Source organism: Xyrauchen texanus, chromosome 10, assembly GCF_025860055.1.
Source record: "Xyrauchen texanus isolate HMW12.3.18 chromosome 10, RBS_HiC_50CHRs, whole genome shotgun sequence".
Taxonomy (NCBI): Eukaryota; Metazoa; Chordata; class Actinopteri; order Cypriniformes; family Catostomidae; genus Xyrauchen; species Xyrauchen texanus.
The window spans coordinates 7,230,278-7,243,650 of NC_068285.1; the positions used below are offsets into that span (position 1 = coordinate 7,230,278).

General features: G+C 38.0%; 2 protein-coding genes and 1 pseudogene across 2 annotated transcripts in view; 2 read left to right on the top strand and 1 right to left on the bottom strand.

Annotated features, from left to right (window-relative positions):
- LOC127650479 (uncharacterized) overlaps window positions 1–13,373 on the top strand; it is a 1,198,408-nt gene that overhangs the window by 1,163,779 nt on the left and 21,256 nt on the right.
- Window positions 1–13,373, bottom strand: part of LOC127650380 (NACHT, LRR and PYD domains-containing protein 3-like) — a 1,539,373-nt gene that overhangs the window by 893,452 nt on the left and 632,548 nt on the right. The gene's annotated exons all lie outside the window — the stretch shown is intronic.
- Window positions 17–13,373, top strand: part of LOC127650389 (NACHT, LRR and PYD domains-containing protein 12-like) — a 201,273-nt pseudogene continuing 187,916 nt past the window's right edge.

Sequence of the window (13,373 nt, forward strand, 5' to 3'; positions counted from 1 at the left end):
GTAAAACAGGATCCATTTTGTGACAAGAGCAGGAAATTAAACGAGGAGAGAAACAGAGAAAAATTGACAGTTTTTGTTCCACTGAATGGTCTGAAACAATCAATAAATTCATTGTGAAGTATTTTGTAGGTGATAAAGAGGAAGTGAACATCAACAGTTCTTGACAGGTGAGTACTGAACTGCTGCTAAACAAACCAAAACTCACAAGACAACAATAATAAACCTTTCAAACTATCAGCTACAGTAAGACATCTAACAGATATCTAAGTATTAATCACAGCAGAACAAACAGATACTGAGACTTTTGCTCTTTTATCTTTTATCTTTTATCTCTACTTACAGGCACTTTTCCCACTACATTTAAGCAGGCTCGAGTAACCCCACTGCTGAAAAAACCTGCACTTAACCCCACACAGATAGAACACTACAGACCAGTCTCTCTCATCCCATTCATGGCAAAAACACTTGAAAGGGCAGTTTTCGATCAGATCTCTGCCTATCTCTCACAGAACAAGCTGCTGGATGACAATCAGTCGGGCTTCAAAAGTGGACACTCCACTGAGACTGCCCTGCTGTCTGTCATCGAGTCGCTGAGACAGGCGAAAGCTGAATCGAGATCATCCGTTCTGATTTTGCTGGACCTTTCTGCTGCCTTTGACACAGTCAACCATCAGATCCTTCTCTCTACCCTCTCTAAACTGGGTATCACTGGAACTGTGCTTGACTGGTTCAACTCGTATCTCTCAGAAAGGTCCTTTGAGGTAGCATGGAGAGGGGAATTATCCAAGCCACACCAGTTACTTACTGGGGTACCTCAGGGATCAGTGCTTGGGCCACTTCTCTTCTCCATATACACATCACTGGGACCCATCATCCAGTCACATGGTTTCTCTTACCACTGTTACGCTGATGACACGCAACTCTACTTGTCTTTCCAGCCCAACGACACCACAGTGACCGCTCGAATCGCTGCCTGTCTGGCAGACATCTCGGCCTGGATGAAGGAACACCACCTTCAACTCAACCCAGCCAAGACCGAACTCCTTGTCTTTCCAGCCAACCCTGCTGTTAAACACAACATCACCGTACAGCTGGGTCCAACTACAGTTTCGCCTTCCAAAACGGTCAGAAATCTAGGGGTAACCATTGATGATGCGCTAAATTTCACAGACCACATTTCAAAAACCGCAAGATCATGTAGATTTACACTCTACAATATCAGGAAGATAAGACCCTTCCTCTCTGTACATGCCACACAACTGCTCGTTCAGTCCCTTGTCATAACTAGACTGGACTACTGTAACGCTCTCATTGCAGGCCTTCCTGCATGTGCTATTAGACCTCTCCAAATGATCCAGAATGCAGCAGCACGTCTGGTCTTTAATGAACCTAAGAGAGCACATGTTACACCACTCTTTGTCTCTCTCCACTGGCTGCCGGTTCATGCACGTATTCAATTCAAGGCCCTGATGCTGGCATATAAAACAGTCACTGGGTCTGCTCCAGCATACCTAAAAACATTTATGCAGAGCTACGTTCCCACCAGAAGCCTGCGGTCGGCTAAGGAACGTCGCCTTGTCGTACCAAAACAAAGAGGCACCAAAACACTTTCCCGGACTTTCAGTTTCATCATACCACGGTGGTGGAATGACCTTCCCAACTCAATCCGGAAGCTAACTCTCTCTATCTTCAAAAAACGGCTAAAAACACATCTTTTCCAAAAGCACTTAACCGGTCACTAAAAAAAAAAAAAAAAAATATATATATATTTACATTTCTTGTTGCACTTAAATCTGTTTTGTATACTATTATGATGATAGTGAAACTTTGTAATATGGCACTTTTTGTACCACTGTCTCCCAAAGATGATTCGCTGATGTTCTTCCTCTTTTGTAAGTCGCTTTGGATAAAAGCGTCTGCCAAATGAATAAATGTAAATGTAAATGTATGTGTTCAGTTTCTTTGGCACTGAAATGTTATTTCTTCTATTGACTTGAAACGTTGCTTTGTTTTCTTCTGTTGAGTCTTCTGATGTTTTCTCTTTATGCTGGTGTTTAACATGTCATAAAAGCTGACAGTCTGCAATTGAACCTCATTGATTCATTTCTAATGGAATATTCTAGAGGACAAATAAAAACAAATATGTGTCAGTATTGAACAAATAAACACGTCACAAATATAGATGATGTCCCGTTTGTTGACAGGTGTTCAGTGGACTGTTCAGATGATGTCATGGACTCCACAAAGGATCTCAGTGGACAGACAGACACAGGGAAGGTCAAGAGGTCAGAGGATTTCAATGCTTTAATAAAATACACTGATAGATATTTCTGATATGCTGCACAACACTACAGTATAAAAACACTGAGGAGAAATGAGAACAGACTGGATTATCTCAAGTATAAACATGTGAAAACAGCTTTAGGGTAAAGTGAGATCTACAGTAAGATGACAGTGAGACCGGTTTGATTCAGTCACAGACAGAACTGGAAAAACCTGCACAGTCAGTCGTATGTAGAAGGTGAAACTCAAAAGTGTTTCTCTGAACATTTTTAGACACAAACACAGAATGTTCTTCAGATGAATGCAGATCAAACTAAAATGTACATTACTTAGATTGGGGTCAAAGGTCATTTGTGTGTATGTTTCTCCTGTAAAAGTACATTTTATCATTTAATTCTTGTGAAAACAGTTTTTCAGAAAGCAGCACATTGCATTGTATAGTGTACATCAATTCTGTGCATTTATTGGCAGGTAAATTTGATCCTGTTCAGTCGTAGCTGAAACTCTTTCCAACTTTAGTGACATTCAGATCAGATCTGCTGTGTAATGTCATGTGCTCAAATATATCTTCATCAAATAAGCAGAAGTGAAATTACTGAATGTTGAACTAGGACTGTGCATTAAACATGAGCAAACAGTTCCTGTGTGTAACATAACAACAACACGACATCTTCCATAAAACACACAAGGTGTGTGAGAATCAGCAATGTTCAGCTGGTTAGAATTATCATGTTTGGTCTGATAACAACACGTGTAAGTTGGTTTGTAATAAAGAGTCACATTTTAAGTATAATATTGTTGTAATATGTAGCAGGTTTGCAGCTGTTGAAAATAGTCTCATCATGAATCTTAAATGTAAACTAGCCATACATGTTGCTTATCTTCTCATTTATAATGATATATATATGGGGTCATTTAAATTAGAGTCCTGGTAGCTCTACAACTATAACTGAAAGAAGAGTCATCAGAGGTTTTCAAGGTAAATAAAAGGTAGGAGACACATTTGGATGACATAATTTATATTTATATAGCATCATTTTAACATATCCACCGACATTCAAAATTATCTCGTCATTTACTCACCCTCATGCCATCCCAGATGTGTGTGACTTTCTTTCTTCTGCTGAACACAAATGAAGATGTTTAGAATATTTCAGCTCTGTGGGTCCTCTCAATGCAAGTGAATGGTGACCAGAACTTTGAAAGTACAAAAAATCCTTGAACATGAGCTGGGGACATTTGTTAAAACTTGGGTCAGTGCACTGACTTTTGGGCTACTTTATGCCCTTCACATCAGCTACCCAAAGAAGCTGACACGTTTTCTTTATTTTTGTGATGTCATACAGTAAATGGTGTTGCATCTTGATGGCAATGTCTGGCCAAGTTGAAATTATCTTTTGAATGAATAGTTTAATTTATAAATACAAACTGTTTCTGGTATTTTTATTACAGTATTAGTTCAGAGAGTTTTCTGCATATATTTCTGCAGTCTGTTAAAATGCATCTTAAATTGTTTATTTAGATTTACTTAGTCACTGCTTGTTTTTGTTTATCGTCATGATTTTGTTACTATTTTTGTATTTGAGAATGTATTGTGTTTCTATGCGAGCATGAATGTCTGAGATTGTAAATTTGTAAATGACAATAAAAACCTTCGACATTCAGCAGTTGTCTGTTATTTCTTCAGGTCATTTTATTTTAAAGTTAATTGAAAGTAAATGAACAGAACTAATAGCACTTACAATTGAGCTGAATGAGCTTAAAATATAGAGTTGTGTAAACGGACTCTTAGGGTTAAAAAACCTTAAATATATTAGCTGGTGTTTCACATTATTTTAAGACACATATTTGAATGGAAGCTCATTCATTTGGTCATAGCAGCTACATTTAATTTAGGAAGTTGCTTAAAATTTCTAGTGGAAAATGTGGGATGCAAAAATGATGCACAATATTTAAGCAAATCCAGCACATTATTTCTGTGTCCAACAAAACCCTGCTGTATCAAACCCTCTGAATATTCTCACTCTGAAACTTATTCATGAAAACAAATGTATTTCTCAAATAGAAGCCAGAATACAGGCCTTTTGAAAAGAATTTAATTTTATAGAAAATATGTAACTCCTGTTATACACTCAGTCCAGCGGTGGCGGTAATGCAACAAATAGTTGTCAACCGCCATTTAAAAAATTGAAGAAGTTTTACTCTTCTTTTTTCACTATTACTTATTGTATTATAGCATATTTATAACAGCAGTACTGTTATAAAACTGTCATGCCAATAAAACTGAACTGAAATTAAGAGAGAAACTGAGACAGATCATGTTTGAGATTATCCATGTTTGCTGCGGCTCTTGTCAGCAGTAACATCGATTCAAATTGCAAAGATGTAAGTTTATGTATATTTATCTGCAACAGCATGGTAGTGTCACTTTTCCCTTGCTTAGTAATGGAAAATAAATAAATGTATACATTTGGCAGACACTTTTATCCAAAGCGATTTACAGAGCCCGTATTATAGGGACAATTCATCCAGAGCAACCTGGAGTTAAGTGCCTTGCTCAAGGACACAATGGTGGTGGCTGTGGGGATCGAACCAGCAACCTTCTGATTAACAGTTATGTGCTTTAGCCCACTACACCACCACCACTTACATTTATAGGACAATATAGTGTAATATAGTATAATATAGTATCTACAGTCAGGTCCATAAATATTGGGACATCGACACAATTCTAATATTTTTGGCTCTCTACACCACCACAATGGATTTGAAATGAAACGAACAAGATGTGCTTTAACTGCAGACTTTCAGCTTTAATTTGAGGCTATTTACAAATCAGGTGAACGGTGTAGGAATTACAACAGTTTGTATATGTGCCTCCCACTTTTTAAGGGACCAAAAGTAATGGGACAATTGGCTGCTCAGCTGTTCCATGGCCAGGTGTGTGTTAATCCCTCATTATCCCATTTACAAGGAGCAGATAAAAGGTCCAGAGTTCATTTCAAGTGTGCTATTTGCATTTGGAATCTGTTTCTGTCAACTCTCAATATGAGATCCAAAGAGCTGTCACTATCAGTGAAGCAAGCCATCATTAGGCTGAACAATCAAAACAAACCCATCAGAGAGATAGCAAAAACATTAGGTGTGGCCAAATCAACTGTTTGGAACATTCTTAAAAAGAAAGAACGCACCGGTGAACTCAGCAACACCAAAAGACCTGGAAGACCACGGAAAACAACTGTGGTGGATGATTGAAGAATTCTTTCCCTGGTGAAGAAAACACCCTTCACAACAGTTGGCCAGATCAAGAACACTCTCCAGGAGGTGTATGTCAAAGTCAACAATCAAGAGAAGACTTCACCAGAGTGAATACAGAGGGTTCACCACAAGATGCAAACCATTGGTGAGCCTCAAAAACAGGAAGGCCAGATTAGAGTTTGCCAAACAACATCTAAAAAAGCCTTCACAGTTCTGGAACAACATCCTATGGACAGATGAGACAAAGATCAACTTGTACCAGAGTGATGGGAAGAGAAGAGTATGGAGAAGGAAAGGAACTGCTCATGATCCAAAGCATACCACCTCATCAGTGAAGCATGGTGCTGGTAGTGTCATGGCGTGTGCATGTATGGCTGCCAGTGGAACTGGTTCTCTTGTATTTATTGATGATGTGACAGCTGACAAAAGCAGCAGGATGAATTTTGAAGTGTTTCGGGCAATATTATCTGCTCCTATTCAGCCAAATGCTTCAGAACTCATTGGACGGCGCTTCACAGTACAGATGGACAATGACCCGAAGCATACTGCGAAAGCAACCAAAGAGTTTTTTAAGGGAAAGAGGTGGAATGTTATGCAATGGCCAAGTCAATCACCTGACCTGAATCCGATTGAGCATGCATTTCACTTGCTGAAGACAAAACTGAAGGGAAAATGCCCCAAGAAACAATCAGGAACTGAAGAAAGTTGCAGTAGAGGCCTGGCAGAGCATCACCAGGGATGAAACTCAGCGTCTGGTGATGTCTATGCAGTCAATTACTTCAGGCTGTAATTGACTGCAAAGGATTCGCATCCAAGTATTAAAAAGTGAAAGTTTGATTTATGATTGTTAATCTGTCCCATTACTTTTGGTCCCTTGAAAAGTGGGAGGCACATATACAAACTGTTGTAATTCCTACACCGTTCACCTGAGTTGGATGTAAATACCCTCAAATTAAAGCTGAAAGTCTGCAGTTAAAGCACATCTTGTTCGTTTCATTTCAAATCCATTGTGGTGGTGTATAGAGCCAAAAAGATTAGAATTGTGTCTATGTCCCAATATTTATGGACCTGACTGTATGTATAAGCCATCAAAATACATGATGAATACATCAACTCATATGAGGTATAATATTTTTTACTTTATTATATTAATATTTATACTTTAATTATATGTAAAATCAACTATATGAACTCTTGTCTCTATTCTGTTAAAGTCAACTCCATATGAAGATATCAGACTCAAAGGAGCCCAGCTGTGTGTCCATGAAGAGTGACCAGTCTATGGATAAGCCATTAAGATTTAAGGATAAACACACATCATCTGACCTAAGGTACAACAATTTGTGTAGACAGACAGACAGATATTTTTATCTATATATAAAATGAAATATATTAAGTGGTCTGAGGTACAATAGTTTTGTCAAGATATGCTGTTAGTTTTACAATATATTTATATTATAATAGCCTGCACTTTTCATGTACATGATTAATTCCTGAGATAGATGCTCATCTGCATATATAATTTGTCGGCAAGTGTGTTGAAAAACAGAAAACTGCCGATTTCCACAGAATTGTTGCCAATAGGGCTGTGACATAATATCTATATGACGATACATCGATGTGTGTATCGATGCAGCTGCATCCTTATCAATATTATGCAGCACTTAGAAATTTGAATAATCACATCTATTACGCAGCACAAGCTGGCTTTCCATCACCTGCACAGTAGTAGACCACCACATTTAAGGATGAGACTCTTGCAATCCCTGGCAAAACTAAATATATATATATATATATGTGTGTATGTGCATTTTTGGATTTTTTCCTAAACCCGCAGTTGGATACGACATGACTTATGCAATATCTAAATATTGCAAAACTGAACTACTGCACGTGGGAGCGGCATTAAATTAGAAAACATACATGTAACATTAGACATTACATTTCAATTTTAAATTTACAAATGTTTTATATATAATTGTTCTATAGTCTATAAAGTATTTAACACAATTACATCAGAAGTAACTGTAATCAAATTACTGAAAATATTTTAATTCATTATATTACTTTTTTCAATGAAAAGGTAATTTAATTACAGTAATGAATTACTTAGTAAAATCCCATTTTACTTAGTAATTCATTACACCAAACACTGATAGAGAATACAAAAGATTACAGCCCAAATATTACAGACATTGCAACTCTGTTAATCATATTTCTATACATTATTCTACAGTATTACATCATAGCGAATTATATTAGTTCACACACACACAAAGACAAAGACAAAGATCCCCCATTTAGCTTTAACAGACTGTAGGGGCAAGTGCTGTTAGCGAGCACCTATGAAGGCCACACACACACACACACACACACACACACATACACACACACACACTTGTTTATTTTTGTAGTTCAGTTTAGTGACACTAGTGATGCAGAAATGACACACTTGAACTGAAGTTTCTTACCTGAAGTAAATGTTTCATCAGCTGTTCAGATATCCTCAAGTGTTGCGTTGTAAAATCAAGACACACCGCAGTCAGAGATCTCTCATATACAGCATTTAACTGTATTTACGAAGAACGGTACATTACTAAACAAAATAAAAAAAGAATCAGAGATCCAGTCACAAACACTTGATTGCAGTTCTGTTGATATCTTTGTGTCTGACACTGAAATTACTGAGAAATAATGTGATTGAGATACTGAAGAGATCCATGTGTGTAAGAGAAAATGATTTAATATGAATGATGAGGAGATATTCACCTGTTTACTCAATTCAATCTAGTTCATCATAGTGTGATGTAGATATTTATGTTTATAAAATCATTGTGTGTCCAGTATTTTAATTAATAACTGAAAACTGTTTTATGACACATTCAGCATCTGTTATTCCTCACAACCCTTCAACTGTAACAGTATTTAATGAGTCAAATAAATGACACACAGATACACATCAGTACTGTCACAGTACTGCCGGTGCTGAATTTACACATCTCACACATTATCACTGCACATTTATAAGCTTTAAAGGGATAATTCAGCCAAAAGTGAACAGTTTATCATAATTTACTCATGTTACCTCATGTTGTAACAAACCCATTTGACTTCAAAACAAAATGAGATGTTTGGCCTCAGTCACTGAATATTTTCCCCCATTAATGAAAGTGAATGTTGACTAAGGTTGTTTGTGTTCCACTGAAGAAGAAAGTCATACAGGTTTAGAACCACATGAGGGTAATACAATTACGACAGATTAGTAATTTTGGCTCAAATATGCCTTTAAGAGCATGAAACACCTGCTGCACCTTTAAATGATGTTTGTCTCTTTTCAGACTCCTCCTCCTCAGGTGACAGGTGAAAGTGAAACTAGTAAAACAGGATCCATTTTGTGACAAGAGCAGGAAATTAAACGAGGAGAGAAACAGAGAAAAATTGACAGTTTTTGTTCCACTGAATGGTCTGAAACAATCAATAAATTCATTGTGAAGTATTTTGTAGGTGATAAAGAGGAAGTGAACATCAACAGTTCTTGACAGGTGAGTACTGAACTGCTGCTAAACAAACCAAAACTCACAAGACAACAATAATAAACCTTTCAAACTATCAGCTACAGTAAGACATCTAACAGATATCTAAGTATTAATCACAGCAGAACAAACAGATACTGAGACTTTTGCTCTTTTATCTTTTATCTTTTATCTCTACTTACAGGCACTTTTCCCACTACATTTAAGCAGGCTCGAGTAACCCCACTGCTGAAAAAACCTGCACTTAACCCCACACAGATAGAACACTACAGACCAGTCTCTCTCATCCCATTCATGGCAAAAACACTTGAAAGGGCAGTTTTCGATCAGATCTCTGCCTATCTCTCACAGAACAAGCTGCTGGATGACAATCAGTCGGGCTTCAAAAGTGGACACTCCACTGAGACTGCCCTGCTGTCTGTCATCGAGTCGCTGAGACAGGCGAAAGCTGAATTGAGATCATCCGTTCTGATTCTGCTGGACCTTTCTGCTGCCTTTGACACAGTCAACCATCAGATCCTTCTCTCTACCCTCTCTAAACTGGGTATCACTGGAACTGTGCTTGACTGGTTCAACTCGTATCTCTCAGAAAGGTCCTTTGAGGTAGCATGGAGAGGGGAAGTATCCAAGCCACACCAGTTACTTACTGGGGTACCTCAGGGATCAGTGCTTGGGCCACTTCTCTTCTCCATATACACAACATCACTGGGACCCATCATCCAGTCACATGGTTTCTCTTACCACTTTTACGCTGATGACACGCAACTCTACTTGTCTTTCCAGCCCAACGACACCACAGTGACCGCTCGAATCGCTGCCTGTCTGGCAGACATCTCGGCCTGGATGAAGGAACACCACCTTCAACTCAACCCAGCCAAGACCGAACTCCTTGTCTTTCCAGCCAACCCTGCTGTTAAACACAACATCACCGTACAGCTGGGTCCAACTACAGTTTCGCCTTCCAAAACGGTCAGAAATCTAGGGGTAACCATTGATGATGCGCTAAATTTCACAGACCACATTTCAAAAACCGCAAGATCATGTAGATTTACACTCTACAATATCAGGAAGATAAGACCCTTCCTCTCTGTACATGCCACACAACTGCTCGTTCAGTCCCTTGTCATAACTAGACTGGACTACTGTAACGCTCTCATTGCAGGCCTTCCTGCATGTGCTATTAGACCTCTCCAAATGATCCAGAATGCAGCAGCACGTCTGGTCTTTAATGACCCTAAGAGAGCACATGTTACACCACTCTTTGTCTCTCTCCACTGGCTGCCGGTTCATGCACGTATTCAATTCAAGGCCCTGATGCTGGCATATAAAACAGTCACTGGGTCTGCTCCAGCATACCTAAAAACATTTATGCAGAGCTACGTTCCCACCAGAAGCCTGCGGTCGGCTAAGGAACGTCGCCTTGTCGTACCAAAACAAAGAGGCACCAAAACACTTTCCCGGACTTTCAGTTTCATCATACCACGGTGGTGGAATGACCTTCCCAACTCAATCCGGAAGCTAACTCCTCTCTATCTTCAAAAAGCGGCTAAAAACACATCTTTTCCAAAAGCACTTAACCGGTCACTAAAAAAAAAAAAAAAAAAAATATATATATATTTACATTTCTTGTTGCACTTAAATCTGTTTTGTATACTATTATGATGATAGTGAAACTTTGTAATATGGCACTTTTTGTACCACTGTCTCCCAAAGATGATTCAGCTGATGTTCTTCCTCTTTTGTAAGTCAGCTTTGGATAAAAGCGTCTGCCAAATGAATAAATGTAAATGTAAATGTATGTGTTCAGTTTCTTTGGCACTGAAATGTTATTTCTTCTATTGACTTGAAACGTTGCTTTGTTTTCTTCTGTTGAGTCTTCTGATGTTTTCTCTTTATGCTGGTGTTTAACATGTCATAAAAGCTGACAGTCTGCAATTGAACCTCATTGATTCATTTCTAATGGAATATTCTAGAGGACAAATAAAAACAAATATGTGTCAGTATTGAACAAATAAACACGTCACAAATATAGATGATGTCCCGTTTGTTGACAGGTGTTCAGTGGACTGTTCAGATGATGTCATGGACTCCACAAAGGATCTCAGTGGACAGACAGACACAGGGAAGGTCAAGAGGTCAGAGGATTTCAATGCTTTAATAAAATACACTGATAGATATTTCTGATATGCTGCACAACACTACAGTATAAAAACACTGAGGAGAAATGAGAACAGACTGGATTATCTCAAGTATAAACATGTGAAAACAGCTTTAGGGTAAAGTGAGATCTACAGTAAGATGACAGTGAGACCGGTTTGATTCAGTCACAGACAGAACTGGAAAAACCTGCACAGTCAGTCGTATGTAGAAGGTGAAACTCAAAAGTGTTTCTCTGAACATTTTTAGACACAAACACAGAATGTTCTTCAGATGAATGCAGATCAAACTAAAATGTACATTACTTAGATTGGGGTCAAAGGTCATTTGTGTGTATGTTTCTCCTGTAAAAGTACATTTTATCATTTAATTCTTGTGAAAACAGTTTTTCAGAAAGCAGCACATTGCATTGTATAGTGTACATCAATTCTGTGCATTTATTGGCAGGTAAATTTGATCCTGTTCAGTCGTAGCTGAAACTCTTTCCAACTTTAGTGACATTCAGATCAGATCTGCTGTGTAATGTCATGTGCTCAAATATATCTTCATCAAATAAGCAGAAGTGAAATTACTGAATGTTGAACTAGGACTGTGCATTAAACATGAGCAAACAGTTCCTGTGTGTAACATAACAACAACACGACATCTTCCATAAAACACACAAGGTGTGTGAGAATCAGCAATGTGCAGCTGGTTAGCATGTATTTCAGAAGTCTCATGTTCGGACTGTTTGCACACAACTTTACAGAGAAACTTCAGGAAAACTACAATCTCCAGTGTGCTGCTTTTCACTGTCCTAAACCAAAAATATTCTCAAGATGGAAAGAATTCAATGTAAAATGAGATTTAGTCATTTTCTCTAAGTGACCACTGCTACTAAAATAATAAATATTGATTTCAATGACAACATGACACTGAAAACACTGGAAAAGAACATGTTACCCCTTGAAGAAGAGAGAAATATTGGGAAGAGTAAAACTGAGAAACTGATGAGAGGAAAAGAGTGTTTGTGAGAGTTTGTAGTTTTTAAAACAGTGTTTAATTGCTGTTGTGTTTTCAGTCTGTCATTCATGTCGAGAATCTTTCCCTGAATCCAAATGCTTTAGTTGTGTCCATGAGGTTTAAAGACTGTCGACTCTGTCGTTCTGTGGAAGTCAACTCCACCTGAAGATATCAGATTCACGGAGCCCAGCTGTGTGCTGATGTGAGAGTGAGGACTCTCATGTTGACTGACAGTATGAACATGTACACCAACTAGTCTGAGGGACAGCATTAGTCTTGTAGATTGTGATATTGTAGACTATTTCTTGTGAAAGAAAATCAACTGTATAATGCTACAATGCTTCCTGCAGCACTTGCCATAGATTTGGCTCTCTATCCTAGGCACTTCTCAGTGCAACCTTACAGTCTAGCTGATCCCTGAAAAATCTCAATGGGATTAAGATCCATAACACTCTTTTCCAATGATCTGTTGTCCAATGTCTGTGTTTCTTTGCCCACTCTAACCTTATATTTTTTTAGTTGTCTTCATGAGGTTTAAATGAACAAATATCAACTCTTGTCTCTATTCTGTTAAAGTCAACTCCATATGAAGAGATCAGACTCACCAGAGCTCAGCTGTGTGTCCATGAAGAGTGACCGGTCTGTGGATGTGCCAGTTGAATTTAAGGGTGAACACAAATCATCTGGAGTGAGGTAAAACAGTTTTGTCAAGAAAGGTCAATTAGTATTTTGATATAATGCACACTAAAAAATATTTGGCTGAACTTGATTCAGTTGTGGACTGTGATTTCACATGTTTTAATGTGTTTAAATATGTAAAATCTCAGCTCAAATACTTTATGTGAGGGAACCTAATTGAATTGGATAAACCCAACAAAATTGGACATGTCAAAGTACCCCCAATTAATCCCCATTTTTAAAACATGTATATCTCTTTAGAGATCTAATTTCTTCATAGACTATACAGTGAATTTGAGTATGTTAAATACATGCTATGTTGAAGCACTAAAGTTCAGCTTGGTAACTATGTTCTGGTTAGTACAGAAATTGTCCAATAAAGAAATCACATGTACCTGACCTAAGATCACAGTTCAATCATAAGGTCAAGCTCCCAATTTCACCAAAATGGTAACACACAAA